The 6254-nt window shown below is 45.8% G+C and overlaps 1 protein-coding gene across 1 annotated transcript in view; it reads left to right on the top strand.

Moving 5' to 3' along the window:
* Window positions 1-4575: 4575 nt before the first annotated feature.
* AKAP11 (A-kinase anchoring protein 11) overlaps window positions 4576-6254 on the top strand; it is a 55085-nt gene continuing 53406 nt past the window's right edge. The window contains exon 1 of the mRNA XM_007468616.1: window positions 4576-4865. The gene's annotated coding sequence lies outside the window, so the exon portion shown is untranslated. The remainder of the gene's footprint in view (window positions 4866-6254) is intronic.

The raw sequence follows: 6254 nt of genomic DNA on the forward strand, positions 1-6254 counted from the left end.
GGGGACATGTGTGTCCCCTGCTACACCATCTCAAGCATGGGACAGGCTTTCTACTAATTCCCTTTGCCACAGCACAGATTGGGCTTACAACATTTATCAAGACTTTACTGAAGATTCCTGGTGTTAAAAAAAAAAGACTAAAGAAAACAATTTAGGTGATACAAATAAACTACCTTTTCATGAAGCAGACGGTCTCCATTCGGAGAACTGCCAAATGGAGTGGAAGCCAGGAAGCTTTTTATAGGATAAAGAATAAAGAACACGGAAAAGAAAAATAGAAAATATCTGATTGGGGAGCCACAGAGTTGATCTTGCTTGGGAAGAGAAGGAACAAGGAAATAAGTCCAGAGTTGGCTTGGCGTTTGGGGATTGGCTGACTGGATATACTGTTTCTGGTCTAGTGGACAATGTACAGGGACATGAAAGTTCTCTAAGTTTTGGTTTGCTGAGGTGGCACCGTGGGCCCAAGCGCCTCCATCGTGAGCCTAAAATTTAGTTCAAGTCTAGCAAAAGAGGTAAAATAGAACTCCTTTCCTTCCTTCCTTCCTTTCTCCCTTTCCTCTTCCTCCTCCCTGTTCCTTCCTTCTCTCCTCCTACTTCTCCCCTCCCTCCTCCCCCCTCTCCCCCTCCTCCTCCTTTTTCTCTCTCTCTTTCTCTCTCTTTCTTCCTCCCTCTCTCCCTTCCTTCCTTCCTTTGAATAGCTATTGAATAACTACTAACACCTGCTATGTACCAGGCATGTATAACTAAAAACAGATGTGGTTCTTGCTCAGGGATCCTACTATCTAGCAGAGGATAGAGACAGACATTAACCAAATAATTACTCCAGTAGAAATCATTTTAAGTTGATGAATGCTTTGAAGAAAAAGTAGAGAGTCCTAGATAAGGAGGATCTTACTTAGTCTGGGGAGTTAGGACAAGAGTTCTTGAGGAAATGAGAGTAGAGCAGGATGCTGAGGATTCATGGGCATTCAGAGGCTAAGGGGGGATGGTGAGAGAAAGCACATTAATACTGAAGGAACAGCCTGTGGGAAGGCCCTGAAGCAGGGAGGGTCTGGCCCTATTTCAAGCAAGCGAAAGGAAGACTTGTCTAAGAAGGAGAATGATATCAGGGCAGAGGAGAAAGTTAGGAAGATCATGGGCCGAACCATAATAAGCCACTGAACGGTTTTAAACAGGGGAGTGACATGGTCAGATGTGAATTACCCAAGTAGAAATGCCAACCCTCTGGGGATAGAGTGCACATATTTCAAACAGCAGGCAAAAAAGACAAAGCTAGGAGAGGAGTAGCTGTGCTAGGAAAAAAAAAAAAAAAAAAAAAGATTAGACTGTAAAATCCTTGAAATAGAGAACTATAGCGTTCTTTTTTTTTTACACTGCAGAGCCTGGCATGGTTAATGCTGTAGCTGAAGGCATGAATGAATTAATTCCCCACATGGCAGAGGCTGAATCATGGTTCTCCAAAGATGTCCCTGTCTTAATCCCTGGAACCTGTGAATACATTATGTTACATAGGAAAAAAAAAAAAAAAAAAGGACTTTGTAAACTGGATATATTTTATTTTCTAAAGTATTAAAAAAAGAATAAGCAATATCCACACAAAACTTGTACACAAATATTCAAAGCAGCATTATTCAGAAAGGCAAAAAGTGGAAACAATCCAATGCCTATTAACTGATAAGTTGATAAATAAAATGTGCTATATCTATACAATGGAATCACGGTTGGGCAATAAAAAGAAATGAAGTCCTGATAAATGCTACAACATGGTTGACCTTTGAAAACATTATGTGAATGAAGTGAGACACAAAAGACCACATATTGGATAGTTTTGTTAATAAGAAATTTCCAGAATAGGCAAATTTATAAACGCATAAATAGATTAGTCATTGCTTAGGGCTGGGGACAAGGTGGAGGATTGACTGCTAATGGGTATGTGGTTTCTTTTGTGGGGGGAAAAACTGTTTTAAAATAAGATTCTGGTGATGATTACACAACTCTGGGACTATACCAAAACCACTGAACTGTACATTTTAACTGGGTGAATTGTATTGTATGTGGATTATAGCTCAATAAGGCTGTTAAAAAAGAAAATAAAAACAATCCAGGAACTAGGGACACCTGTAGAAATGGATTTCAACCCTAATTTCTTCTCACTTTATATTCGTTGGATTCAAAATAATGGTAGCTGGCAAGAGACACCACAGTGACTGTCTTGCTAGTGTGACTTGGGAGGATTTATGGCTGTATTAATTTAGGTTAGAATGGTAGAGTTGAGCCCATTGTTCATCTAAACTAGCAGTAGCAAGCAGCTGTTTCAGTTAATCATTATAAGGACTGCAAACAGCACTCAAAGGAGTACTCAGTTCCTTCAGCAGTTTAAAAGAATGATCTTAATATGTTAAAATAATACCTTTTCTCATTCAGCACTTTTCCTTTCAAAATAACGCTACAATGTTTCTTGCAATCTTATTTTCATTAAAACCAAGGTGTTAAGTTTAAAATATTGCTCCAGATCTTTTAAACATTTCTTTTCTAGTTCTTAAATCTTGATTAGGAAAAGGTGAATCATTATTTACTAAATACTAGATAGGTTCAAAATAGCTACAGAGAAAGGGAGTATGAGGTTGAGCAGGTGGCAATGCTTCCGTTTTCACACTCTGAGAAGGCCAAGGTTTCTTAGGGAAACATTCCTGGTATCTGTATTAATCAGTTTCATAGTTCCTCAGCTGGGGTGGGTGTTTGTGTGTGTGTGTGTGTGTGTGTGCACTTCCGATTTCATTTGGCATGTGCTGACGACTCTGTTAGGTTTTTATAAAAGTTCATTTCAGGGGCTTCCCTCGTGGCGCAGTGGTTGGGAGTCCGCCTGCCGATGCAGGGGGCGCGGGTTCGTGCCCCGGTCCGGGAGGATCCCGCGTGCCGCGGAGCGGCTGGGCCCGTGGGCCGTGGCCGCTGGGCCTGCGCGTCCGGAGACTGTGCTCCTCAGCGGGAGAGGCCACGGGAGTGAGAGGCCCGCATACCGAAAAAAAAAAAAAAAAAAAATTCATTTCATTTCCCTTTTCAGCTTCCGTCTTGCTGGTGTGTGCATGCCAAAGTGTAATTTAGGCTTAACCACTTTGCGTGTAGGTTAGTTCATTGCCTTGTTTTATGTATGAGGAGGCTGAGATTCAAGGATGATAAGGTACTTTGATTTGGTTGAGTCACCCGTTAATGAGTTCTTCCAGTTGGAACTCAGGTCTCCTGATTTCTGTTTCTGTTAGTGAAACATCTTCATTTTCTAGCCTTCAACCTCTATCTTTTCAAATCTTATACTTAGGAATAAATATCTACATTGAACATCATTTTATGTTGGTTTTTCTTAGAACTGACTTTTGGACAGAAGAGGTGGTTATCTGTGTGTTGTAAATGGAGGGAAACAAATCAAAGGTGACTTTCCTTTTGGGCCATTCATTTTCCCAAGTAACAAAATTTCCCATTTATTTCTCCAACTGTAATTAAACAGCAGTAACTGAAGGATATCTAGATGTTCTTAACAAAAGGTGGCAAACAGAACCAGGACTCTGACCTAATGGATTTTAGAATAGGAATGTCAAGGTCATTGGAAATTAAAAATTTTCAGGAGTCTCTCTTACATAGATTACAAATCTCCTAATCACCCTGCTTCCTCTGTGGTCTCCTTAAGATCCATTCTCCGCAGCGAAGAGCTTAAAAAAAATTAAACCATAGGTGTCTCTCCCCTATTTAAAACTCTCCAGTGCTTTCCACTGCACTCAGAATAAACTCCCTAATTCCTTTATTGGCTTACAAAGCCCTACAGGACGTAACCAATGCTTGTTTACTTCTCCAAGCGCATTTCCAAGCTTATTTCCTCTTACTTTCTCATACCTTCCCCCTCAAACCCTATTTAGGGCCTTTGAATTAGCTGTATCCTTTGCCTGGAATGCTCTTCCCTCTGATATTTGCATGCCTGTTAAGCCAACCACTTCTTAAATGTCTCCTCCTCAAAAGGGTCACCCCATCACAATCACCATCACATCATTCACTGTATTTCCTCTGCACAGAGCTTAACACTAACAGACATTTTTCTGCCCTCCCCCCCATAAGCTACCTAGAACCTAGATTTATCTGTCTTCGAGGCAGCTCAATCAAGAGCCTGGAGGAGTGCCTAACATATGTAGGAGCTCAACAAAAATTTGTTAAATGAAGAAATGAACATACGAATATACCCTTTCTTCCCTGCCCTTTTCTCCCAACCAGGGCAAAACTCATAATGAGGATACACTTAAAAACGTCTTTCTCATCTGTCAGGTATTTCCACCCTTGAGGGATAGATGTCTTCGAGGAGACTGCAACATCACTGGATTCGCCCTTCTGATTCTACCTTGTTTCTACATATTAGCTTTTCATCTAGAGCTTGGTTTCTCCGTGACCAATGCTTTTACTTCCCGATTCCGATATCGCATAACGACGGAAGGGTGAGCACTAGGGCCCGGAGATCCCTTGATGCTAATTGTTGAGGTTAGGATAGGGCACTTGGCCTGGTGCGCTGTGAGTGATCCTCCCTAGAGATGCAGGGGAGAAGGGGCGGAGCTATCCCAAAGGATGAGCCTTTTTTGGGCCGTCCGATCTGGTGGGGCTGCCGCTATGAGAAGGGCCCCGGGTATCAGAAGAAAGCAAAGCTAGCCTGGGGCAAAGAGGGAGCCCAGCTGACCCCAGGCGGTAAAACCAAGGGGACGAAGGAAAGGTGGCAGGGCCTTAAACCAAAACTGCAGAAAGCAAGCCAAGACTTGGATATTTTGCCAGAGGAAAGGGTTAAACAGTTTCCAAGGTAACGGACCAGGAAGCGCGCAAGACGTCTGCAGCAGGTTCGAAGGTCAGCCTCGAGTTTAAAGCTCCCCTGACCCAGCGGATTCTGGCCAATGGAGGGGCAGCTGGGCGTGGTCACATGATGCGCGGGGCGGTCCTGCTAGCTGCCCTGGAGCACGTGGGAAGGTTTTTCCTGTTCCTTTTTTCCTTTTTAAAAAAGCCCACCCACTTTTGCGCGGGCTTTGGCGCGGGGTTCTTCTCGCGAGAGGCGTGCCACCCTCTCGCGTGAGTGAGTGGGAGGCGTGAGGACTAGGAGGTGTTGCGGGCTGGAGTTGCTGCGGCGGAAGCCGGGGGTGGGCAGGCCGGGGGCGGGCCGCGGGGCGGGGAGGGGGGGGAGGGCTGGGGGGCCGCTGCGGGAGGGGGCGCCCGCCTGCTCTGCAGCTCGTGCGGCTGGTCGTTGCGGGCCGGTGACATGCCTGTGAGCTGCGGAGGCTGCGGCCCCCAGGTGAGCCGGGCGCGGATCCGCCCGCGGCGTGAGCAGCGCCGTTGGCTGGGGTGGAGGCGGGGTGTAGGGCCGCGGTGGATATAGCGGCCTGGCTCGGGCGCCGCAGCCCCTCAGTCTACCCGCAGTCCCTCCCCGACTTAGGAACTGCCCCGAGCTGCGCCTCCGTACGGCGGTGGGAGGAGGGCGGGAGGAGCGGGGCGGAGGTAGGAAGCTCGAGGCACCGGGCCTTGGGGGAGGGGTGTCCTCGGGCTGGAGATGGGTCTTCCAGGGGCCAGAGTGTGGCGGCGGAGCAGCATCCCCCTTGGATGACAAGCTTAGTTTCCATCCCCAGGGTGGTCTTCAGAGCCGGGTCCCCTCCGAGCGTGCTGCTGCGTATGCTTAGTTTGTGTTCGTGGTGCGCGCACAGGAGCATATGGAGGAGGAGGACATTGCACTTTGTCCTCGAACAGCATCCTTCACTGTCAGAACCCTTGAGCCCTGGAACCGGGCACAAACCAAATCTTGTGACAGAAACGGAAATCGTCCAGCAGCTCCTCGGAGTGTTGAGATTTGGATTTGCTGTCAGATTTTCTTCAACGCTGTTACATGGCTCAAATGCTGGCCATCAATAATTCCGAATGGATTGGGTGTACATACTCTTTTATTCCAGGCACTTAAACTGCTTTATTGAAAAAAGTGTGTGACTAAAGTATTAAAAACGTTGGTAAAACGACAATGGCAGTAGAACCTAAACCACAGTGGTATGACGTGGTAACAGTTCTGCTTTCCCTCCTCGGAGACCTTATTAAACTGGAGGTGGTTTAGCTTAAGATGCTAAGGAAATTTCAGGGTGAGAAATACTGCTGAGGTACATACCTAAACGCTTTAGTGCAGATTGTAGTTAAAAATTCTGGTTCTCTTTTCAGCTTTGTAATTATTCAGCCCCTTGCAAAACTCATAAGCT

The sequence above is a fragment of the Lipotes vexillifer genome, unplaced genomic scaffold (genome assembly GCF_000442215.2).
Source record: "Lipotes vexillifer unplaced genomic scaffold, Lipotes_vexillifer_v1.1 scaffold479, whole genome shotgun sequence".
NCBI classification, from domain to species: domain Eukaryota; kingdom Metazoa; phylum Chordata; class Mammalia; order Artiodactyla; family Lipotidae; genus Lipotes; species Lipotes vexillifer.